We start from the raw sequence: 25649 nt of genomic DNA, 5'->3' as shown, positions 1-25649 counted from the left end.
GGGTCACTGTCTGGGGTGGCACAGTGGTTAGCACTACTGCCTCATAGCGCCAGGGATCCGGGTTCGATTCCTAGCTTGGGGTATTGTCTGTGGAGTCTGACATTCTCCCGGTATCTGTGTGGGTTTCCTCCTGGTGCTTCGGTTTCCTCCGACAGTCTGAAAGACATGGTCCATTGTCCATGCTAAATTCTCCTGCAGAACTGGTGCCGGAGTGTGGCAATGAGGGGATTTTCACAGCAACTTCATTGCAGTGTTAATGTAATGTGACACTAATAAAATAAACATTTAGTTGAGGGGTCAGTTATGAGGGGACATGGGTTCAAGGCGGGGGGCAGGAGGTTTGGGGGGGATGTGAGGAAAAACTTTCTTACCCAGAGGGTGCTGACAGTCTGGAACGCGCTGCCTTGGAGGGTGGTGGAGGGGGGATGTCTCACATCCTTTGAAAAAATACCTGGATGAGCACTTGGAACATTTCAAGGCTATGGGCCAAGTGTTGGTAAATGGGATTAGGAGAGAGGTCAGGTGTTTCTTGTGTGTCGATGCAGACTTGATGGGCTGAAGGGCCTCTTCTGCACTGCGTGATTCTATATCCCGCGGAGTTACTGGGAAATGAACCCATAACACTACAGCTCAGAGTCAAGAATGCTCTCCATCGAACCACGGCTGGGAAACAAAAGTGCGGAAAATAGCTGTAAATGTTAATAAAATTACATTGTGAGCAACAGCAGGCTGAATTGAAATTTATGGGGTTGCAATTGGTTAATGGAGAAAGGAAGTGGGAGTCAGTGTAAAACAGACTGCAAATTTGCCATGGCCCCATCATACATGACTGGAATGCATCAATTTCACCTCCCCTGTCATTTTCAATAATCTGTGTTGTGTTACTTTTTAAAACCCATGATATTACGACATCTCTTGTTTACAGATTTACTAAGATGTGCTTGAAAGGAATTTCCTGCAGCATGTCCTTTCTGTACTGGGTGGGTTTCAATCCAATACCAATCAAGAATAGTTAAGAGCAGGAAATTCCCTAATCTCCTGACTAAACAGCAGATACCTTTGTAACCTGATGCATGTACATTTGTTCGTTTCACTTCCCACAACCATGCATGGGGTTATGGGGCTAAGGCCTAGGTGGGATTATGGTCGGTACAGACTGGATGGGCCAAATGGCTTCCTTCTGTATTGTATCCTATGAGCTAGTGATGCATAAGGTAGGCTTTCACCTGTTTGTAGGGTGTATCTATCCTGGAACATAAAATACCTACTGTGCAGAAGGAGGCCATTTGGCCCATCGAGCCTGCACCAACAACAATCCCACCCTATTCCTGTGACCTCACATATTTACCCTACTAATCCCTCTGACACGAAGGAGCAATTTATCAGGGCCAATCAACCTAACCCACATACATTTTCGGACTGTGGGAGGAAACACACGCAGACAAGGGGAGAATATGCAAACTCTGCACAGACAGTGACCCAAGCCAGGATTCGAACCCAGGTCCCTGGTGTTGTGACGCAGCAATACTAACCGCTGTGCCACTGTGCTGCCCCACAGACAGCTGGCTAGCCTGTTGCCACAGTCTTATAGTTTGAAGGGGTGCTGTTCTCATCAAACAATACTGACCAGGAAACTCAAGCATGGCTGACCAGGAGTCCTGCTCTTACTGCCAGCCATTGGCAGGTTGGAAGGATTTTGCAGGTTCACTCTCAACCGTTTTGTCTGCATTGTGGTGCACCTTCCTTCGATGTCAAGTCCTGGGGTGGGGCTCGAACCCGGAGCTTCTATCTCAGAGGCAGGGACATTAACCCCACTGTCCAACAAAACGTCCAATGCAGGCACATAAGTCCTTATTTATTGAGCGCTAGGGAGAAAAGACCCTTTCTGACGAAGATGGTCAAAGAATAAATAACTTTGACACGGCTGGCAGCACTGTCTCACTGGGTCAGTAGATTGTAGATTTGACTTGATTTGATTTATTATTGTCACAGCTATTAGTATACAGTGAAAAGTATTGTTTCTTTCACGCTATACAGACAAAGCTTATCTTACATGGAGAAGGAGAGGAGAGAGTGCAGAATGGAGTGTTACAGTCATAGTTAGGGTGGAGAGAAAGATCAACTCAGTGAAGGTAGGTCCATTCAAAAGTCTGATGACAGCAGGGGAGAAGCTGTTCTTGAGTCGGTTGGTACGTGACCTCAAACTTTTGTATCTGTTTTCTGACAGAAGAAGGTGGAAGAGAGAATGTCTGGGGTGCATGGGGTCCTTGATTATGCTGGCTACTTTTCCAAGGCAGTTGGAAGTGTAGACAGAGTCAATGGATGGGAGGCTGGTTTGCATGATGGATTGGGCTACATTCATGACCTTTGGTAATTTCTTGCGGTCGTGGTCAGAGCAGGAGCCATACTAAGCTATGATACATCCAGAAAGAATGCTTTCTATGGTGTATCTGTAAAAGTTGGTGAGAGTTGTAGCTGACATGCCAAATTTCCTTAGTCTTCTGAGAAAGTAGAAGCGCTGGTGGGCTTTCTTAACTATTGCATCTGCATGGAGGGACAAGGAACTGTGATCAGATACATTGTCCACTCCAGAGACTTACGTACAAAATCAAGGCTGAAACTTCAGTGACAGTTTCCAGTTAAATCTGGAGTGAAACCATTGTGATTTCCAACTGTTCAGTAGCAATGATGCACATCAAGCAGGAAACAGGCCAATCACATTGAAGTATTCTCACAGAGTGCAAAGGAAGAAATTAAAAGCCCTTCACTTTTAAATTTGCAAGTAGGAAAATAAATGGCCATTGAATTTAATTTAGTTTATTTCGCAAGTAGGCTTACATTAATACTGCAATGAAGTTACTGTGAAAATCCCCTAGTTGCCACACTCTGGCGCCTGTTTGGGTACACTGAAGGAGAAATTAGCATGGTCAATGCACGTAACCAGCACGTCTTTCAAACTGTGGGAGGAAAGCACAGCACCCAGACGAAACCTGCACAGGAACAGGGAGAACGTGCAGACTCCGCACAGACAGCGATCCAAACCGGGAATCGTCCCAGGTCCCTGTGAGGCACAGTGCCACAATCTGCAGCCAAACCATAGCGACTTCTGGCTGTGTATTTAGAAGAGACTTTTGAAGACATATTTAAATGAATAGGAGATGCAATGGCCTAGTGGTATTATGATTCAACTATAAATCCAGAAGCTCAATTAATGTTCTGGTGACCTGAGTTCAAATCCCGCCACGGCAGATGGTAGAATTTGAATTCAATAAAAAATATCTGGAATTAAGAATCTATTGATGACAATGAAACAATTGTCGGAAAAACCCATTTAGTCCTTTAGGGAAAGAAATCTGCCAAACTTACCTGGTCTGGCCTACATGTGACTCCAGAGCCACAGCAATGTGGTTGACTCTCAATTATCCTCCGAGGGCAATTAGGGATGGACAATAAATACTGGGCAGCCAGCAGCGCCAATGTCCCATGAATGAATAAAAAAAAGGGTACATTTTTCAATTAATGGTGAAGCAATGGCACTTGTTACTGATCTCAAAGGAAGCATCCAACAAAGATCTGGCAATTTGTGTCGTGTGTACTGAGGGAGTGCTGCTCTGTCAGTGGTATGTTTTCTCTCAGTTGATTGTTAAACCAGGATCCAAAGCGCACAGGAGTTCTCTCCAGTGTCCTGGCCAATATTTATCTCTCAACCAACATCAGGAGAGCAGATTATCTGGTCATTAACACATTGTCAGTTGTGGAATCTCGCAGTCATGAAGTCATTACAAAGGCTTGGGGGAGGGGCGGGGGAACTGATAATCCTTGGAATTCTCAGAAACATGTCGTGACTTGCAAAAAAGAACTGCCACGGTTGTGTTTTCTCAAGCGACCTTTGATACAGACGATAACTCATAACTTGGGGAGTGGTTGCACAGCCACCGATGAGAGAGTTGAACCTTGAAAGAGACAAAAAGATGACTAAAGTGGACGTCTCATTGTTGAATCACTTGCAGGAGAGTCAAGTGTGTCCAACCAACTAAGTACAAGTTCAGACCTTCTACGCAACTAACTACGTACGCATGGCGTTTTGGATTAAGTACAGATTGATGTGATCACAAACCCTGGAAACCATTCATCAGGGCACAGAAGGGTCACTTGGAGGATGGTCGCTCTGCAGCCACAAGAGGCTAAGAAACCACACTGGACTGGCACCAACAGAGCAATAAAAGTGAGAAATTCCACTGGGAACAGATCAATCCTCGTCAGATCAAATCCAGTTGAGCTGTAGTCAGCCTAGACCACTGGTGGGCAACCTGTGGCCCAGAGGCCACATGCAGTCCATCAGGGTTTTGAGTGCAGCCTGTGAGATATTGACTGAAATTTTACTGCCTCGCCCACCACAAGAATCGGAGCAGGCGAGGGGTGGTCCATTGACCTCGGGTGGGTTTCAGGACGAGGGAGGCTGTAAAATTCCATGCATTATGTTGGCCGTTGTCCAGAGTTGCCAGATTTTGCTGGTTTCTATCCATTTCTTTTCCTACTGGTGTGGCTGAAGTAATTTGCACGTAAAGCAAGGGCAAGTGAAGTGAGGTGCATGCTGATTGTTCACAACATTGACTGTGACACCCGTGTGCTCCCTCTGCGTCCAATCAACATCTAAATATTTATTTTAAAATTTTAAGTTTATTTATTAGTGTCACAAGTAGGCTTACATTAACACTACAATGGTCCCTTATGTTTCCCTCCCTGAACCCTTGGGCAGCACGATGGCACAGTGGTTAGCACTGCTGCCTCACAGCACCAGGGACCCTGGTTCAGTTCCGGCCTCGAATCGCTTCCTGTGTGGAGTTTGCACATTCTCCCCATGTCTGCGTAGGTTTCATCCAAGTGCTCCGATTTCCTCCCACAATCCAAAGATGTGTGGGTTAGATTGATCAACCATGCTAAATTGACCCTAATGTTAGGGGATTAGCAGGATAAATATGTGGGGTTATGGGAATAGGACCTAGATGGGATTGTGATTGGTGCAGACTCAATGGTCAAATGGTCTCCTTCTGCACTGTAGGGATTCTATGATTAAGTTACTGTGAAAATTCCCTACTTGCTACACTTTGGGACCTGTTTTGGTACATTGAGGGAGAATTTAGCATGGTCAATGCACCTAACCAGCACATCTTTCGAACTGGGGGAGGAAACCCTCAGAGACAGGGGGGCACCCACACAGGCAGACAATAACCCAAGCTGATTCCCTGGCACTGCGAGGCAGCAGTGCTAACCACTGTATCACCATAGCCTTTGAAGTTGTTGGAACTTCTCTTAACGTATAAATGATGAAGCATTTTCTATAACTCGTTATGAAATATTTGGCATGCATTAAATATGTTTGATCTTATTCATGGGGTCAAGGTTAGTGAACAAGCCCGATTTCAATCTTGCAGCCCGCTGAGATGAAGGAGGGCCATTCATGCGGCCCACTCACCAGGCTAAGTTGCCCATCAGTGACCTAAATTGACTTCCTCAGTGGAAGACTATGGGTTTTAAACTACTTTAAGTCTATAAGACCATAAGACATAGGAGCAGAATTAAGCCACTTGGCCCCTCAAGTCTGCTCTGCCATTCAATCATGGCTGATATTTTTCTCATCCCCATTCTCCTGCCTTCTCCTGTGATCCCCTTATTAATCAAGAGCCTATCTATCTCTGTCTTAAAGACACTCAATGACCTGGCCTTCTGCTTTGGAACCCTTCAAAAGATTTTTAAAATATTTTTGCTAATAAAGCTGTTAACTTTGCTGTAAAATTATATTAGTTGTCACTTTCAATCACTCGGATGTGACACTGCAGTGCACAATTTGTCTCCTGTGTTTCTGGCGTGACAACAGTGACTGTGGCTGGAATTTTACTGGCACGCCCACCCTGAGTCCCCGGGGCGGGGGGAGCGGCAAGGCTCAGAGAACGGCATTCTCTGTTAGCCACAGACGAGACTGTATGAACATTGAGTGGGTGGAGGGGTGCAATGCTGGAAAAATTCCTACGTTTCAAAAGTAATTGATTGGCTGTGAACCACGTTGCGATTGTGAAAGGTGCTAAATGAATGCAGGTTTTTGTTTCTTCAATGGTTCCATTTCCTGCAAGTCTTCAAAAATATAGACAAGTGCATTCCCCCTTCCAAACCCACCGCTACCATCCAGAAGGACAAGGGCAGCAGATACATGGAAACACCGCCACCTGCGAGTTCCCTCCAAACCACTCACTGTTCTGATGTGGAAATACATCGCTGCTCCTATATTCTCACTGGGTCAGAACTCTTAAACTCACTCCCGAACAGCACTGTGGGTGTACCTACCCCACATAGGACTGCAGCGTTTCAAGAAGATAGCTCACCACCACCTTCTCAAGGGCAACTGGGAATGGGCAATAAATGCAGGGCCTAGCCAGCGACACCCAAATCCCTTAAATGAATTAAACAAGTGCTTGACTTTTCTTATCATGCCTTTGAATAAACCCAGTTAACTCAAGTCTGTATCTGTGATTTTTCTTTTAGTTTGAGATTTAATCATACGTGATTTGACAATGATTTACTATTAAGACAACAGTTTAGACAAAGCCTGCATTTTATCAAGCAGAAAGTCGATCCCAAAAACAATTATGATTAATGGTGTATCAACGCCATAGGGTGAAAAAAATTGTAGAAGAATCAGGAAAGTCAGGATCTACTGGAAACACATGAGCCAAAATGGACAACACCTATGAAATTTCTTACAGAGACTTGCATGTGAGAATTCTTTCTGAGGATGTATGGTAACGTCACTTTTACTTTGTTTAAAGTTTATTTACTTTGTCACAAGTAGGCTTATATTAACACTGCAGTGAAGTCACTGTGAAAAATCCCCAGTTGTCACACTCCGGTGCCTCTTTGGGTACACTGAGGGAGAATTTAGCATGGCCAAACCACCTAACCAGCATGACGTTCAGGCTGTGGGAAGAAACCAAAGCACCTGGCGGAAACCCACTCAGAGATAGGGAGAATGTGCAGACAGTCACCCAAGCCAGGAATCAAACCCAGATCCCTAACGCTGTGAGGCAGTAGTGCTAACCACTGTGCCATCGTACCCTTAGAGGTTGACAGCAGTTCTATTAATATATAAATGATTAAGCATTTTCAGGTTTACCAGGCTGATTCCAGGGATGGCAGGACTGATGTATGAGGACAGATTGATTTGGTAAGGATTGTTTTCGCTGGAGTTCAGACGAATGAGGGAAGATCTCACAGTGACTCGTAACATTCTAACAGGACTAGACAGGGTAGATGCAGGGAGGATGTTCCTGATGGTCGGTGAGTCCGGAACAGGGATCACAGTCTGAGGATTTGGGGCAGACCATTTAGGTCAGAGGTGAGGAGACGCGTCTTCACCCAAAGAGTGGTGAGCCTATGGAATTCATTACCACAGGAAGTAGTTGCTGCCAAAACATTGAATGTATTCAAAATGATATAGCACTTGGGCGAATGAGGTCAAAGGTTATGGGGAAAAATGGGGTCATGGTTAGTGAACAAGTTAGTGAATTGAACCTTGCAGGTATATCCACTACCAGAAAGAGGGACGATGTGGCTAAACCACATCAGCACGACATAGGTTGCCTCTGTAATGGTGAAACTGCAGTAAATGGTCATTCGTTGGAAATGGAAGTGAACACAGGGGCTGCCGTCTCCATTATCGGGGAGCAGACATACAATCACCTCCAAACTGGTATTTGTTCATGAGCTTGAAAGACAGAGGAACCGTTATGAACTCGTGGCACCACAATGATCGCAGTGACTTACAGACAGCAATCAGCCCAACTCCTGCTCATCATTGTAACAGGGGCAAGGACCAAGCCTTATGGGGAGAGATTGGCTCCAGCGGATCAAGCTGAACTGTTTGGCGATCTTCAGGCTGGCTATGGGAGAACTGTACAAAGTCATCAGTAGATACCCTTAGGTTTTCCAGTAAGAACTTGAAAAAAATGAGAAGAGCTAAAGCCAAGATTTACACTGAGCTCCCTCAATGCCACGTCAAAGTATTTTGGGGCAAGACCACTTCCATACTCCTTATTGGAAAAGGTGGAGATTGCACCTGGGTGCGTGGAAAATCTGGGCATAATCAGGCCTGTGCAATTCATGGAGTGGGCCATCTCTGTGGAAGCTGCAAGCTAAAAGTCAAACTTGATAGATACCCTATGCCCCAATTCAAAGACCTGCATGCCATATTGGCAGATGGCCACTAAGTTGGATGTGAGCCACACCTATCTTCAATGGGCTGCACGGTGACACAGCGGTTAGCGCTGCTGCCTCACAGTGCCAGGGACTTGGGTTCAATTCTGACCTCAGGTCACTATCATGGATGGGGCCCTTCTCCGTTTTGAAAATAAAGAGTTATGGTGCTTGAAAACTGGCCTTGGCAAGATTATTACAATTGGTGCAGCACAAAATGTTATGTGTGTGGGATTTTCTGGCCTTCTTGCCAGAGAGATCTTCCAGTCCTGCTGAAGGTGACCCACGGGAGGTGGGGGTGGGGTGCAGAAAAAGTAGGGAGGTCTTGCTGCGGCTGTATAGGGCATTGGTGAAGCTGCAGCTGGAGTACTGTGTGTAGTTTTGGTTGCCGTACTTACGCAAGGATATTTTGGCCTTGGAGGGAGTGCAGAGGAGGTTTACTAGGCTGATACCGGAGTTGAGGGGGTTGAGCTATGAGGAGAGGCTGAATAAACTAGGCTTGTACTCGTTAGAGTTTAGAAGAATGAGGGGAGATCTCATTGAGACATATAAGATGATGAATGGGATGGATAGGATAGAGGTGGAGAGACTCTTCCCGCTCAGAAAGGACAGTAGGACTAGGGGGCACAGCCTCAAGATAAAGGAGGGGCGGTTTAGAATGGAGTTGAGGAGGAACTTCTTCACTCAAAGGGTGGTGAATCTCTGGAATTCTCTGCCCGTTGAGGTGGTGGAGGCTGCCTCGCTAAATATTTTTAAGATGGGTTTTTGATAAGCGAGGGGATTAAGGGTTATGGGGAGAGGGCGGGAATGTGGAACTGAGCCACGACAGATCAGCCATGATCTCATTGAATGGCAGGGCAGGCTCGAAGGGCTAGATGGTCTGCTCCTGCTCCTATTTCTTATGTTCTAAAAGCGCCACTGGGTTGAGGGGTGGGGGAATCACAGCTAATATATGCACAATTGTGTACGGTGTTATAGAAAGGATATTATTAAACTAGAAAGAGTGCAGAAAAAATTTACTAGGATGCTACTGAGGCTTGATGGATTGAGTTATAAAGAGAGGCAGAATAGACTGGGACTTTTTTCCCTGCAGCATATAGGGCTGATATATTAGCATATTAGGGCTGATCTTATGGAGGTCTATAAAATAATGAGGGACACAGGTCAGCTAGATAGTCAATATCTTTTTCCAAGGGAAGGGGAGTCTAAAACTAGAGAGCATAGGTTTAAAGGGAGAGGGGAGAGATACAAAAGGGTCCAGAGGGGCAATTTTTTCAACAGAGGTTGGTGAATGTCTGGAATGAGCTGTCAGAGGTAGTAGTAGAGGCAGGTATAATTTTGTCTTTTAAAAAGTATTTCGACAGTTACATGGGTAAGATGGGTATAGAGGGATATGGGCCAAACGCGGACTAGCTTAGTGGTTAAAAAGAGGGCCGCATGGTCAAATTGGGCCGAAGGGCCTGTTTCCATGATGTAAACTTCTATGACTATGACCCTATGAGTCAATGTAAATACTTTCCGGTCCAACTCACACCATTCAATGTAACAACAACTTGCAATTATATCTTTCTAATATTTCAAGGCACTTTGTGAGAGGATACAGTTTGACAAATGAGGAAATATTAGGATAGGTGACTGGCAACTTGGTCAAAGGGCAGGATTCTCTGGCCATGTGTGCCCAAAGACTAGAAATTCCTGCCCTAAGGTCAACGGACCTTTACGTGGTCAGCTAAATTTTCTGTCCCCACCCGCTACAACTCCCGCAGCGGATGTGACAGGTGATTTCTGGTGAGAGAGGTTTAGGGAGCTTGGGGCCCAGGCAGCTGAAAGTAAGGTTGCCTAAGCTGGAGCGATTAAAGCTGTAAGTGCGTAAGGGCCCAGATGCAGACTGTTTATTACACAGTGGTTAGCACTGCTGCCTCACAGTGCCAGGACCTGGGTTCAATTCCGGCCTCAGGTCACTGTCTGTGTGGAGTCTGCACATACTCCCCCCACCTGTGTGGGTTTCCTCTGGGTGTTCCAGTTTCTACCCACAGTCCAAAGATGTGCGGGCTATGCTAAATTGACCCTAGTGTCAGGGGGACTAGCAGGGTAAATATGTAGGGTAATGGGAATAGGTCTGGGTGGAATTGTGGATGGCACAGGTTCGATGAGCCGAACGGCCTCCTTCTGCACCAAAGGGATTCTATGATTCTATTCTATGATTAAACAGTGTTGCTTGAAAATTACTTATAAAGGTATACAGAATGCACCAATGTAAAGAGACCTATGTTTCAGTGACAGTCTTCCTAAATAACACTGCTGAAGAGAGAACAGTGCCAAGAAACTAAAAAAGATTAAAGTTAAATGTTTTTAAAGTTTCCCGTCTATTGAAGCTTAAATCTTCTGTTTTCCACATCTTCAAAAATGTGCTGAACATCCTTATCCAATTACATGACCCTGCCAGAAACTACAGAATGTAATTGTTTCCAATCATTGTCATTTTTATTTTGCTTAATTAATTTCATCTGGCCAGCAGTGGTTAGCGCTGCTGCTTCACAGCTCCAGGGACCCGGGTTCAATTCTCAGCTCATAAGAACATAAGAAATAGGAGCAGTAGGCCATCTAGCCCTTCGAGCCTGCCCCGCCATTCAATAAGATCATGGCTGATCTGAAGTGGATCAGTTCCACTTTCCCACTTTCTCCCCATAACCCTTAATTCCCTTGTCTATCAGAAACCTATCTACCCATGACTTAAATATATTCAATGAGGTAGCCTCCACCACTTCAACGGGCAGAGAATTCCAGAGATTCACCACCCTTTGAGTGAAGAAGTTCTTCCTCAACTCCGATCTAAACTGCGCCCCCCCCACCCCTTATCTTGAGGCTGTGCCCTCAGGTCCTGCTATCCTTTCTAAGCAGGAAGAATCTCTCTACCTCTACCCTGTCTATCCCCTTCATTATCTTATATGTCTCTATAAGATTCCCCCTCAACCTTCTAAATTCCAGTCAGACCCAGTCTATTCAGTCTCTTTTCATACGCTAACCCCCTCATCTCCGGTATCAGCCTAGTGAACCTTCTCTGCACTCCCTCCAAGGCCAATATATCCTTCCGCAAGTGCGGCGACCAAAACGGCAGACAGTAAACCAGCTGCGGCCTCACCAGTGCCCTGTACAGTTGCAGCAAGACATCCCTGCTTTTATATTCTATCCCTCTCGCTATAAAGGCCAACATTCCATTCGCCTTCTTGATCACCTGCTGCACCTGCAGACTGGGTTTTTGCGATTCGTGCACAAGTACCCCCAGCTCGGGTCACCGTCTGTGTGGAGTTTGCACGTTCTCCCCATGTCTGCATGTGTTTTCCTCCTGGTGCTCCGGTTTCCTCTCACAGTCTGAAAGATGCACTGATTAGGTGCATTGGCCGTGCTAAATTCTCCCTCAGTGTACCTGAATAGACGCCAAAGAGTGGCGACTTGGGAATTTTCACATAACTTCATTGCAGTGTTAATGTAAGCCTACCTGTGACTAATAAATAAACTTTGAATTTTATTTTGTTCATGGAATTTCTTGGTACACAAACACAGCTTACCATGTGATGCTCAGATCATTGAATGAACCCTAGGACCAAATGAAGTACATAAGAACATAAGAAATAGGAGCAGCAGTAGGCCATCCAGCCCTTTGAGCCTGCCCCACCATTCAATAAGATCATGGCTGATCTGAAGTGAATCAGTTCCACAACAAGAAATTCTTCCACGTGTCATCTTTTTTTAAAAAATTGTAAAAGGTCTGGTTAAACCTGTTTGGGATAAGATTGAGAAGACGGGAGGAGATGGAGAAGACTAGGGAAAAGTGTGGATGGGTGAGAATGTTTGGGGATAAGGGTAGGGGGGTTGGAGGAATCACAGAAAGAATAGAATAGAATCACAACAGTGCACAAGGAGGCCACTCAGCCCGCCCACTGAGCCATAACTGACAACAATCCTAGCCAGGCCCTATCCTCATGTATTTACTCTGCTAATCCCCCTGACACTAAGGGGCAATTTAGCATAGCCAGGCCACCTAACTACATATCGTTGGACTGTGGGAGGAAACCAGAGCACCCGGAGGAAACACATGCAGACATAGGGAGAACGTGCAAACTCCACACAATCACCTGAGGGTGGAATTGAACCCACGTCCCTGTCGCCCTGATGAGTATACAGTGAAAAGTACTGCTTCTTGCACGCTATACAGTCAAAGCATACTGTACATAGAAAAGGAAAGAAGAGGATGCAGAATGCAGTGTTACAGTCATAGCTATGGTGTAGAAAAAGATCAACCTAGTACAAGGTAGGTCCATTCAAAAGTCTTATGGCAGCAGGGAAGAAGCTGCTCTTGAGTCAGTTGGGATGTGTCCTCAGACTTTTGTATCTTTTTCCTGATGGAAGAGGGTAGAAGAGAGAATGTCTGGGATGCGTGAGGTCCTTGATTATGATGGCTGCTTTTTCGAGACAGTGGAAAGTGTAGAGAGAGTCAATGGACGGGAGGCTGGTTTGCGTGATGGATTTGGCTACATTTATGACCTTTTTGACCTTTCTCACGGCCTGCCGGAAGGAGGAAGAGAGTGGAGGGGTGGGTGGTGGACACGGGATGGAGGATGTCCCAAAAACAATGAAAATCAAATCCAAATAATTATTCGTATGAATCAGCAAAAGCACAAACATGGATTAATCAATAGCAACTCTGCTTCTACTGGGCTTATTAAAATAACAAGCTGGTTGTTTTACTGCTGTCTCCTCTGGCTGGGCCACAGTCCTCCCGTTCCCTTTGCCTGGACCTTCATATGGAATGGTGCTAGTTCTCATTTTGGTTTTCCTTTGGCTTATGACTGTTCGGTTTCACCTGTCTGGTTTTCATGGTTTCACAATCCTGGCCTTGTACACAAAACAGTAGAACATTGTTACACCTTTAATCGTTCCATTAATCAGCTGTTCATCACAGTCTCATGAGTAACATACAGCCACTAGGTCTAATTCTTCTTATTCCAACATATGTCGGGAGTCCACTGATAATCAACAATAAATCTTGTGTAACCAGCAACTCCTCACAATTAGCCCTTGTCTTAACTCATATGATAACTCACACTTAGCAATTTCTAACAATTACCATTTAAATCTTGCATTGTCTGCATTTTCCAATACTCAATCTATAACTCTGTCTGGTTACAACCAGGTTAGATAATTTTTCACTGTCCTATAAAACTGGCATTACATTGCCCCAATGTCACCACTGCTGCCTAACAGCACCAGAGACCTGGGTTCGATTCCCGGCTTGTCTGCATGAAGTTTGCACATTCTCCCCATGTCTGTGTGGGTTTCCTCCAGGTGTTCCAGTTTCCTCCCACTGTCCAAAGGTGTGCAGGTTAGGTGAATTGGTCATGATAAATTCTCCCTCAGTGTACTTGAATATCCGATTCCTGATTAGAATCATAGAATCCCTACAGTGCAGAAGGAGGCCATTCGGCCCACTGAGTCTGCACCGACCACAATCCCACCCAAGCCCTATCCCCATAACCCCATGCATTTACCCTAACTAGTCCCCCTGACACTAAGGGGCAATTTAGCATGGCCAATCCACCTAACATGCACATCTTTGGACTGTGGGAGGAAATCAGAGTACCCAGAGGAAACCCAACCTCCACATCGGGGACACGAGGAGAACATGCAAATTCCACACAGACACTGACCCAAGACAAGAACTGAACCCAGGACCCTGCTGCTGTGAGGCACAAGTGCTAACCACTGTGCCTCCATGTCGGCCCAAGAACAGATGGGGTCACCATGTCTGATTAACGTGTATTCAATGATAGGAATTGCTGGGAGCTAACCTTGGCTGTATTTGCTTACAGTGCACACGAGATGAAGCAGGTTTTCTGGAGACAAAGGCCTTTTGGGCTTGTCTCTGGTTCTCGTGTCCGTTAAGTGTCTTAATAAAAGCAAATTATTGTGGATGCTGGAATCTGAAACCAAAAGAGAAAACACAGGAAAATCTCAGCAGGTTTGGCAGCATGTGTAAGGAGAGAAAAGAGCTGATGTTTCCACGCCAAATGACCCCAAAGGGGAAACTTTAGCTAAGTGTCTTCACAGGTTCTTTAGGCTTTTATAATCCACTTGATTGCACAGTTTGACTGGTTTAACCTGTTGATCTTGGAGCACAATGTCAGCTATTTAGTATTCAGTTATTCAGCTTATCTCCTGTTAACCATCCTCAAGGTTCTTTTGTTGATTAAAATCCCATTGTTTTCAAGAGCTAATCACATGCTTTGTGAGTGTGAATGTCTGTCTCCAGTTCACATACAATGTCCTTCTTTGTTCTTTGGCAACCTGCCCTATCAGCACAGGGTATTAGCACACAAGCTGTTTGGACATCTTCGTGCAAGCGACAGTTTTTCTCTGCATATCAGAACTTTAAACAATTTGTCTTTTTTCCCCTGATAGTGTCCTTGTTACATCTCCCTGGAGCCAGCACAATCACATTGTCCCTTTGCAGGCATGCAGAATTTTCATGGGAATTTAACTCTCGTCCCTGTAAACTTAATTTTAGTTAGCAGAATAAGAACATAAGAAATAGGAGCAGGAGTAGGCCATCTAGCCCTTCGAGCCTGCCCCGCCATTCAACAAGATCATGGCTGATCTGAAGTGGCTCAGTTCCACTTTCCTGCTTTCTCCCCATAACCGTTAATCCTCCTTGTCTACCAAAAACTTATCTACCCGTGTCTTAAATATATTTAGCGAGGTAGCCTCCACCACTTCAATGGGCAGAGAATTCCAGAGATTCACCACCCTTTGAGTGAAGAAGTTCCTCCTTAACTCTGTTCTAAACTGCACCCCCCCCCCCCCCATCTTGAGGCTGTGCCCTCTAGTCCTGCTGTCCTTTCTGAGCGGGAAGAACCTCTCCACCTCTACTCTATCCATCCCTTTCATCATCTTATATGTCTCAATGAGATCCCCCCTCATCCTTCTAAACTCTAACCAGTACAAGCCCAGTCTATTCAGCCTCTCCTCATAGCTCAACCCCCTCAACTCTGGTATCAGCCTAGAACCTCCTCTGCACTCCCTCCAAGGCCAAAATATCCTTGCGCAAGTGCAGAGACCAAAACTGCACACAGTACTCCAGCTGCCCTGTACAGTTGCAGCAAGACCTCCCTACTTTTATATTCAATCCCCCTCGCTATGAAGGCCAGCATCCCATTTGCCTTCCTGACCACCTGCTGCACCTGCAGGCTGGGTTTTTGCGATTCATGCACAAGGACCCCCAGGTCCCTCTGCACCGTAGCATGCTGCAGCTTTTCGCCCTGTAAGTAGTAGTCCTTCTTACCATTATTCCTACCAAAGTGGATAACCTCACACTTGGCAACATTGTATTCCATCTGCCAGGTCCTTGCCCACTCGCTCAGCCTATTTAGATCCCTCTGCAGACTTTCCACACCTTCCACACAATTTGCTGTTCCACTTATACAATGGCTCAGAACAAATGTGTTCATGTGTAACACTGCCAAGTGAAAGCTTTGTCACAATCTTCATAAAACCAAAACGTTATTTTCGTTTTGGAACATTTGTATTTTGATCAGAACTGTGTCTGGGACCAAAAGAGAAAACGCTGGAAAATCTCAGCAGGTCTGGCAGCATCTGTAAGAACAGAAAAGAGCTGACATTTCGAGTCCAGATGACTCTTTGTCAAAGCTCTGGATCCGGGATACTTTTTGGGATGTTTTCCCTTCGTGAGTATCCATTGACTATATCTGGTCCTTCCAAGTTAGCTTCAGTTGGACCAAACGAAAAAGAAACTTCACAGCTCCAGGGACCTGGGTTCGATTCCCGGCTTGGGTCACTGTTTGTGTGGAGTTTGTACATTCTCCTTGTGTCTGCCTGGGTTTCCTCCGGGTGCTCCGGTTTCCTCCTACAGTCCAAAGGTGTGCGGGTTAGGTTGATTGGCCATGCTAAATTGACCGTAGATGCATAGGTTAGAGGACTAGTGGGTAAAATATGTAAGGATGTGGGTGGGATTGTGGTTGGTGCAGACTCGATGGGCTGAATGGCCTCTTTCTGTACTGTATGGTTTCTATGATTTCTAAGAAGCATGCTTCTACATAGCTCAATGACATCCCTTAATTCTAGCTTGAAACTCCCAATTGTATGAGCCAATTTGTAATCATCTTTCACAACCTCAGCATACCCCACAAGTTGTTTTGATTAATTACTTTTGAGTCACTATTGTGAAACAGCCAATTTGCACACAACACAGTCCTCCAATAATAAACCATCCTTGTATCTGTGGGCCAGCATGGTGGCACAGTGGTTAGCACTGCTGCCTCACAGTGCCAGGGACCTGGGTTCAAATCCCGCTTGGGCCACTATCTGTGCGGAGTCTGCATGTTGCCTCATGGATTTCCTCTCACAGTCTGAAAGATTTGCTGGTTAGGAGCATCGGCCATGTTAATTCTCCGTCAGTGTACCCGCACAGTTGCTGGCAACTAGAGGATTTTCACAGTAACTTCATTGCAGTGTTGACTCTGACTGCCTGACCTGAGCTCTGACAAAGGGTCATCTAGACTCAAAACATTGATTTTATTCTCTCTCCACAATGGCAGTCAGACCTGCTGAGATTTTCCAGTATTTTCTGTTTTTGTTTCACTGCGGTATTAATGTACATCTACGAATAAAATAACAAAGGTGCTGGTTGAGGGGTGAATGTTGGCCAAGGTACCATGACAAATTCTCTGCTCATCTTTAAACGCAGCCCTGGGATCATTTACTTCTACCTGAACTTGCCTTGCTCTTCCTTGCCTCAAGGCAACATCGTAACTTCAATTCAGCTGAATGTTTTCATTTAAAGCCATGCTGTGGAGATGCCATTGTTGGATTGGGTTGAGCACAGTAAGAAGTCTCACAACACCAGGTTAAAGTCCAACAGGTTTATTTGGTAGCATGAGCTTTCAGAGCACTGCTGCCCCTTGGGGATGACACACCTGATGAAGGCACGGCACTCTGAAAACTCGTGCTACCAAATAACCTGTTGGACTTTAACCTGGTGTTGTGAGACTTCTTACTGCATTTAAAACCAGTGGGAGGTGTGTCAGCACACTGGTTGCCTGCATTGTGCCTGCTGAAATGTTCAGCCAAGTCGCAGGCAGACCCAGCAGCCTTGTGAGCTTCAGGGCCACTGGCATAATGTGAAGAACAGAATTCCAAACATTCCTCTGTCTCGCTAAAGAGACAACTGCAATTATCAACTCAGTGGACATCAACCTGTCAACTTCCTGATGTGACCCAGATCATCTTGCGTGTTCATCTAATGGCCTTAAGGAACGATTTGTCTGCAGGATTCAAACTGAAGTGCCATTGTTCACAGAGGGAGAGCCTCAGAGATCAGGATGTTTATTGTCCCTTAACACCAATGGGGTGTGAGGTCTGAAGCATTGTGTAAAATGATCAGTGGTCAAACGGCTGTAAATCTGCAGATTTGTATCAATGCCTGAGAATTTGTATTTCTTATCCCAGGCCATTGGCACCTAATAGATTATCAATGCTTTGGAAGGAGGGGAGGTATTGTTTGTGATTCACAGGTGCTGACCTTGTCAGCAATGCTCCCAGCCCAAGGAAATAATTAAAAGGTACCTCCAATTTTCTGCACTCGCATCCTTGTGAATAATGTTTTGTGTGGAACCTAATCTAATGCCTTCTTGAAATCCTATCTAAACAACATTTATATTGGGTTTCTGTTATTCGGGTTCTATATTAAATGAAGTACAAGCATTTCATTTTGTCCATATAATATCTTCTGCAGTGATAATGGGCAGCACGGTGGCACAATGGTTAGCACAGCTGCTTCACGTTGCCAGGGACCTAGGTTCAATTCCTGGCTTGGGTCACTCTCTGTGTGGAGCCTGCACGTTCTTCCCGTATCTGCGCGGGTTTCGTCTGGGTGCTCTGGTTTCCTCCCACAGTCCAAAAGACATGCTGATTAGGTGCATCGGCCATGCTAAATTCCCCCTCGGTGTACTCAAACAGGCGCTAGAGTGAGGCAACTGGCAGATTTTCACAGTAACTTCATTGCAGTGTTAATGCACGCCTACTAATAAAATAATAAAGGTACTGGCTGAGGGCTGAATGTTAGCCAAGATGCCAATGACAGCTCCTCTGCCCATTTTTAAAAGCCATCTTGGGATCTTTTACCTCCACCTGAACTTGCCTTGCTCCTCCTTGCCTCAAGACAACATTGTAACTTCAATCCACCTGAGTGTTTTCCATTTAAATCCAGTGGGGAAAATGTCAGCACACTGGTTGCCTGCATTGTGCCTGCTGAAATGTTCAGCCAAGTCGCAGGCAGGCCCGGCAGCCTTGTGAGCTTCAGGGCCACTGGCACAATGTGAAGAACAGCATTCCAAACATTCCTCTGTCTCGCTAAAGAGGCCACTGCAATTATCAACTCAGCAGAGATCAGCCTGTCAACTTCCTGATGTGACCCAGATCATCTTGTGTGTTCATCTAATGGCCTTAAGGAACGATCGTCTGCAGGATTCAAACTGGAGTGCCATTGTACATAGAAGTAGAGCCTCGGAGAACAGGGCTTTTACTGTCTCTTAACAACAATGGGGTGTGAGGTCTGAAGCATTGTGTAAAATGATCACTGGTCAAACGGTTGTAAATCTGCAGATTTGTATCAATGCCTGAGAATTTGTATTTCTTATCCCAGGCCATTGACATCCAATTAAATTATCAATGCTTCGGAGGGAGGGGAGGTATTGTTTGTGATTCACAGGTGCTGGCCTTGCCGGCAATGCTCCCAGCCCAAGGAAAGAATTAAAAGATGAGGAGGAATTTCTTCAGCCAGAAGGTGGTGAATCTGTGGAACTCTTTGCTGCAAAAGGCTGTGGAGGCCAGGTCATTGAGTGTCTTTAAGACACAGATAGATCAATAAAGGACTCAATATCAGTCATGGTTGAATGGCAGAGCAGACTTGATGGGCCAAATGGCCTAATTCTGCTCCTATATCTTATGATCTAAAACTGATTCATTATGTTAAAGGGATTAAACTATTGGTAATAGCTGTGATTAAGCTAATGGTGCACTTAAAGTTTATTCAGTAGAATTACAAATAGATTTCATTACACAGCAATGAAGTTATTGTGAAAATCCCCTTGCTGCCACACTCCAGCGCCTGCTTGGGGAGAAAGAACAAACGCCACACAGACAGTGACCCACCTGATGAAGGAGCAGTGCTCCGAAAGCTTGTGGCTTGTGCTACCAAATAAACCTGTTGGACTTTAACCTGGTGTTCTGATACCTCTTACTGTGTTGTGAGGCAGCAGTGCTAACCACAAGCCAGTAAGACCCACATTTATAATCCTTTTGCAATGTTCCAAAGTACTTTGCAGCCAAAGAAGTAAATGTTGTTACTGTGCAGCTGATTCATGCTTAGCAAGGTTCCACAAACAGCAAAGCGATAATGACCAGATAATTGTATTTTGTGATTTTGATTGAAGAATAAACATTAGCTAGGTGCACTGCTCTTCTTTCAAGCTGGTCTCATGGGATTTTTTACGTCCACCTGAGATGGCACATGTGGTCTCCGTTTAATGTCTCACCCCAAAGCGCCCCCAAACCAGAGCTGTTTCTCAAGTAAATGTAAAGTCTCCATTGTCACAGATGACATTGGCACCACTCCCATTTGAGGGGGAGGGCTGACTGGTGGCAATTTAACCTGAGGATCGACACACTTCAAGGTTGAGAAGGTGGGACCTTCATGAATAATCAAAGCCGGGACTTGGGACTCATGCTGTTAGTGTCCTTGACCAGCCATCCAGCCAATTAAGCTAACCAGCTCCCAAAGTACAATATCATGGATTCCTGTTTACTTTCAATATCCTAGAATACTGACTCAAAGTCAAAGACAAAATACGCACTTTGCTAGATGCATTCAGGTGGAAGTTATAAAATAAATGGCAGAATCATCAGGAGCATAGACACACAGAGATCTGGGAGTACAGGTTCACAGATCCCTAAAAGTGGCAGCCCAGATGGAAAAGGTGGTGAAGAAAGCATATGGCACGCTTGCTTTCATCGGCTGGGGCAACGAGTATAAAAATTATGTCAGTTATATAAAACATTGGTTAGGCCACATTTCAAATGTTGTGTCCAGTTCTGGTCGCCACACTACCAGAAGGATGTGGAGGCTTTGGAGGGACTATGGAAAAGGTTTACCAGGATGTTGCCTGGTGTGGGGGGTATTAGCTATGAGGGGAGACTGAATAAACTGGGATTGTTCTCCCTGGAAAGACGGAGGCTGAGGGGTGACCTGATAGAAGTTTATAAAATTATGAGGGGCATAGATAAGGTGAACAGCTAGAAGATATTTTCCAGGACAGAAATGTTAATTACAAGGGGGCACAAGTTCAAGGTATGGGGGAAAGGTTCAGTGGAGATGTGCAGGGGAAGTTTTTTACACAGTGGGTGGTAGGGGCCTGGAATGGACTGCCAAGTGAGATGCTTGAGGTAGACACAATAGCAACATTTAGAACTTATCTGGATATGCACATGAACAGGCAGGGGATAGATGGATACAGGTGGTTAGTCTAGATAGGACAATGTGATTGGAGCAGGCTTGGTGGCCAAAGGGCCTGTTCCTGAACTAGTCTTTGTTCGACAATTCAACACATAAAAGATTAAAAACAGAGGGTGTACACCTCAGGAATTGGTTGACCGTGTAAATAATGTTCCCATTTAATTTGAGTCATAGAGAGTCAAGCAGATATACATGGAAACAGGCCCTTCAGCCCAACTCCATGCCGACCAGATTTCCTAAATTGAACTATTCCCATTTGCCTGCATTTGGCCCATATGTACATGTCCAAATGTCTTTTAAATGTTGTAATTGTAGCCGCCTCTGCCACCTCCTTCGGCAGCTCATTCCATAAATGCACCTCAGGTCCCTCTTAAATCTTTCCGCTTTCACTTAAACCAGCACGGTAGCACAGTATTAGCACTGCTGCTTTATAGCTCCAGGAACCTGGGTTTGATTCCTGGCTTGGGTCACTGTCTGTGTGGAGTCTGCACATTCTACTAGTGTCTGTGGGGGTTCTCACCAGGTGCTCCAGTTTCCTCCTACAGTCCATAGATGTGTGGGTTAGGTTGATTGGCTATGCTAAAATTGCCCCTTAGTGTTCTGAGATGTGTGGATTAGTGGGTAAATAAATAGGGATAGCGCATGGGTGGGATTGTGGTTGGTGCACTCTCTATGGGCCTAAATGGCTTCATTCTGTACTGTGGGTTTCTATGCCCTGTAGTTTTGGACTCCTCTATCCTAAGGAAAACACCCTGGCTGTTCACCTTATCTATGCCCCTCATGATTTTATAAGCCTTTATAAGGTCACCCCTCATCCACCTACGCTCCAGGGAAAAAAATCCCAGCCTCTCCTTATACTTCAAACCTTCCAGTCCTGGTAACGTCCTTGTAAATCTTTTTTTGCACCCTTTCCAGCTTAATAACATCCCTCCTATAGCAGGGTGACCAGAACTTATGTAGTACTCCAAGTAAGTGTTTTTTTAAATTAGGAGAATCCGTCTCTAGCTTCACCCACACAGCGGTTGTGTTATATTTAGACCTATGCTTTACCTTGTGCCCAAAGTCTAAAAAGGTAACCGGCACAGTTGAGCACATTGGCACAGTGGTTAGCACCGCTGTCTCGCAATGTCATGGACCTGGGTTCGATTCCCGGCTTGGGTCACTGTCTGTGCGAAGTTTGCACATTCTCTCTGTGTCCGCGTGGGTTTCCTCTGGATGCTCCGGTTTTCTCCTACCCTCCAAAAGACGTGTAGGTTAGGCAGATTGGCCGTGCTAAATTCTCCCTCAGTGTACCCGAACAGATACCGGAGTGTGGCGACTAGGAGATTTTCACAGTAACTTCATTGCAGTGTTAATGTAAGCCTACTTGTGACACTAATAAATAAACTTCAAACTTCTTTGAATTGTTTCACAAGGTCCTAAGTGGGAAGTGCTAGTTTTAAAGTTTATTTATTAGTCACAAGTAGGCTCACATTAACATGGCAATGAAGTTATTGTGAAAATCCCCCAGAGGAAACCCACGCAGACACAGGGAGAATGTGCAAACTCCACACTGCTGTGAATCGAACCACAGTCCCTGGTGCTGTGAGGGAGCAGCATTCACCACTGTCCCACCATGCCACCTGCAAAAACATTTGCGGTCTTAAAAAGAATGGTTTGTTAACCTTTTTATGCCTCTTTTTCACAATACCAAAAAGATAAGGATTGACTGCTATCTGTAAGTTCGTAATAGTCATGCATTCCTGGAAAGATACAAAATCTCGTTATCCCTGAAGGCATTGTCTGTGGGAGTTCACTTCCATAACTGGTTGATCAGCACACTCTAAAACACTCAGTCAAAGGAGCTAGTGAGTTATAGTAAATTAAAGTTCGGGTGTGATTTGGTCTACATGCACGTCACTGGGCAATGAGCAAAAGTTGAAAGTTTAACCAATTTTGCACTCCCTGACTCAGTAATGATCTCGGTTGTAATACTCATATTGGAGTTCTACTGCATTGACCATAATTCCACCCAGACCCTATTCCCGTAACCCCACATATTTACCCTGCTAGCCACACTGACGCTAGATGAATTTAACATGGCCAATCAATAAAACCTGCACATCTTTGGACTGTGGGAGGAAACCCACGCAGAGACGGGGGGAACATGCAAACTCTGCACAGTGACCTGAGGCTGCATTGAACCCAGTTACCTGTGGCTGTATCTTAAACCAGTGAGGCATGGTTACTTGGTGAATGCACTTACAAAGCCATTGATGCATCCTCTGGAATGCACTGCCTAATGGGTTGCAGATTCAATAGAAACTTACAAAAGGAAACTGGATAAATAATTGCTGGGGAAAAATTTGCAGGGCTGTGGGATTTTATTTTCTCATCTCTCAATTTCAAAAAAACACTCATTTGGAGTAGTGCATACAATTCTGGTCACCCTATATATCCTGCCATAGGAAGAATGTTATTAAATTGGAAAGGGTGCAAAAAAGATTTACAAGAATATTACCAGGACTGGAAAGTTTGAATTATAAAGAGAGCCTGGATAGGCTGGGACTCTTTTTCCTGGAGCGTCAGAGGATGACGGGTGATCTTATAGAGGTTTATAAAATCATGAGGGCACAAATCAGGTGAATAGCCAGAGTCCTTTCCCTATGGTTGGGGAGTCCAAAATCAGAGGGCATAGGTTTAAAGTGAGAGGGGGAGAGATTTTAAAGGGATTAGACGGGCAATTTTTTCACAGAGAGGATGATGCATGTAGGGAACGAGCTGCCGGGGAGTGGGCTAAATTGGAAAACTCTGAAACACTTGCCATAGTAAGAAGTCTCACAACACCAGGTTAAAGTCTAACAGGTTTATTTGATAGTAAACGCCACAAGTTTTCGGAACGTTGTTCCTTCGTCGGGTGAGTGGACAGTTCTGATCAGAAAATTCACTCATCTGACGAAGGCACAACATTCTGAAAGTTTGTGGCGTTTACTATCAAATAACCTTGTTGGACTTTAACCTGGTGTTGTGAGACTTCTTACTGTGTTTACCCCAGTCCAACGTGGGCATCTCCACATCACACTTGCCATAGCCAGAGAGCCTTTTAATGTGTTTTTTCAATCTATCATTCCATGTCAAGTTGTTCACATGAATATTAAGTGCTGCCTAATTTAAGATTTGAATTTGTCCTTTGTTTTGATTATTCTTCAACGTTATTCATTTGAATGTGATCTTATCCAACTAAACTTGATGACTCATCATTATATGCTCAGTGTATGACTACAATTCATTCTGCATGACACAACTGACATTCAGCACTTTGAAATTTTTAATTAAGCGATCAATTTATTTTCGAGATAAAGAACATTGATTGTCAGATTTGTGTTACATGCTTAGTCGCTACACACGGGCACCTGCTTGGGTAAACTGAAGGGGAAATTACAATGGCCAATGCAGCTAACCAGCATATCTTTCAACCTGTAGGAGGCAACCAGAGGGAACCGATGCAGACACGGAGAACATGCAGACTCTGCACTGACAGTGACCCAAGCCGGGAATCAAACCCGGGTCCCTGGTGCTGCGGGGCAGCAGTGCTAACCACGATGCTAAATGGTTCTTATGGTGTCATAGCCATTGTGGTTCATTGATTTTTATAGACAACATTAAAGTAAACAAGACAATTAGCAGTTCAATTCAGAATGTAGATAGAAGCATCTATTTCAACGTTAATGACAGTTTGTGCTGCTGGATCTCCCCCCCTCCCCCAGTCATAAAACAGCATTAACATTTGTTATTATAGCCTGCAGTCTAGACTCAACTGACTTGTTGGGTTGTCACTGTAGTGGCAAGTACTGCTGCCTCACAGTACCAGGAACCTGGGTCCAATTCCAACCTTTGGTCACTGTCTGTGTGGAGTTTGCATGTTCTTAGTGTTTGTGTGGGTTTCCTATGGGTTCTCTGTTTCCTCCCACAGTCCAAAGATGCACAGGTGAGGTTGACTTGACTTTCTGGAACTCAAAGTACTCAAATGAATTCCATATGCCATAACTTTGCACACTCTATGTTCCTTTGAAATTTCCTATTCCCCATGTTGTACCTCTTAATTTTGCATCATCTGCAAACTTGAATATACAGCTATCTTCCTTCAGCCAATTCATTAATGGCGGTACCAGTCCTTCAGGAATGCTGTTTATGATATCCCACCAAATGGAGAACCTCCAATTAAATGCACATTCATTTTTGCCTCTAATCTTTTGCATTGGAAACAGCATCCGGACACTTCCCTTTCCACCATGCTGGTAATCTCCTGAAAAATTCAATTAAGTTTGTCAGGCATAACATAACCAGCAACATTTGTCTGAGCTCAGCCACCTTGTCTCTGATGATACATATTGATGCTAATCTGTAATTACATCGTTTCCAACTCGCATTTGAAATAATGGAATAACATTTACAACTCCTGGCTCAAGGACTTTGGAAAATTTTGAAATTCTGTCTTCAATTTCCTCACATTTTCTTTAGTATTTTGGGTGGAAATCATCAGGTCCAGGGGATGGATTTATCTCAAGTCTCATGATTATTTTCTCTTGCCCTTTTTTACTTCTATTGACTAACCTCCATCTCTTGACTCATTTATTTGGGTTATTGGCTGCTGGCATTCCTCCCCAGGCCAGTTTTTCCTGGCAATTTTTGTCAATGGTGATTTGCCATTGCTTCCACTCTGAGGTAGATCCCAAGTCTACCCCAGCCACATTGGGAATGAAACCTGCACTGTTATTCTAAAACACATGCTAACCATCTACCCAACGAAGTAACCAGCATGATAAATTACCCCGTA

General features: G+C 44.8%; 1 protein-coding gene across 2 annotated transcripts in view; it reads left to right on the top strand.

The window, feature by feature from the left end:
- The window catches only part of c32h15orf39 (chromosome 32 C15orf39 homolog), a 74372-nt gene that overhangs the window by 15764 nt on the left and 32959 nt on the right, over window positions 1-25649 (top strand). The window contains exon 4 of one of the 2 annotated variants that reach the window (XM_080216255.1): window positions 2038-2132. The exons of the other annotated variant lie outside the window; for it this stretch is intronic. The gene's annotated coding sequence lies outside the window, so the exon portion shown is untranslated. The remainder of the gene's footprint in view (window positions 1-2037; window positions 2133-25649) is intronic. 2 annotated transcript variants of the gene reach the window in all.

The sequence above is a fragment of the Carcharhinus amblyrhynchos genome, chromosome 32 (genome assembly GCF_965287045.1).
Source record: "Carcharhinus amblyrhynchos chromosome 32, sCarAmb.v2.hapA, whole genome shotgun sequence".
Taxonomy (NCBI): Eukaryota; Metazoa; Chordata; class Chondrichthyes; order Carcharhiniformes; family Carcharhinidae; genus Carcharhinus; species Carcharhinus amblyrhynchos.
Note: the sequence above shows the minus strand (reverse complement) of the source record. Positions and strands in the feature narration are given on the sequence as shown.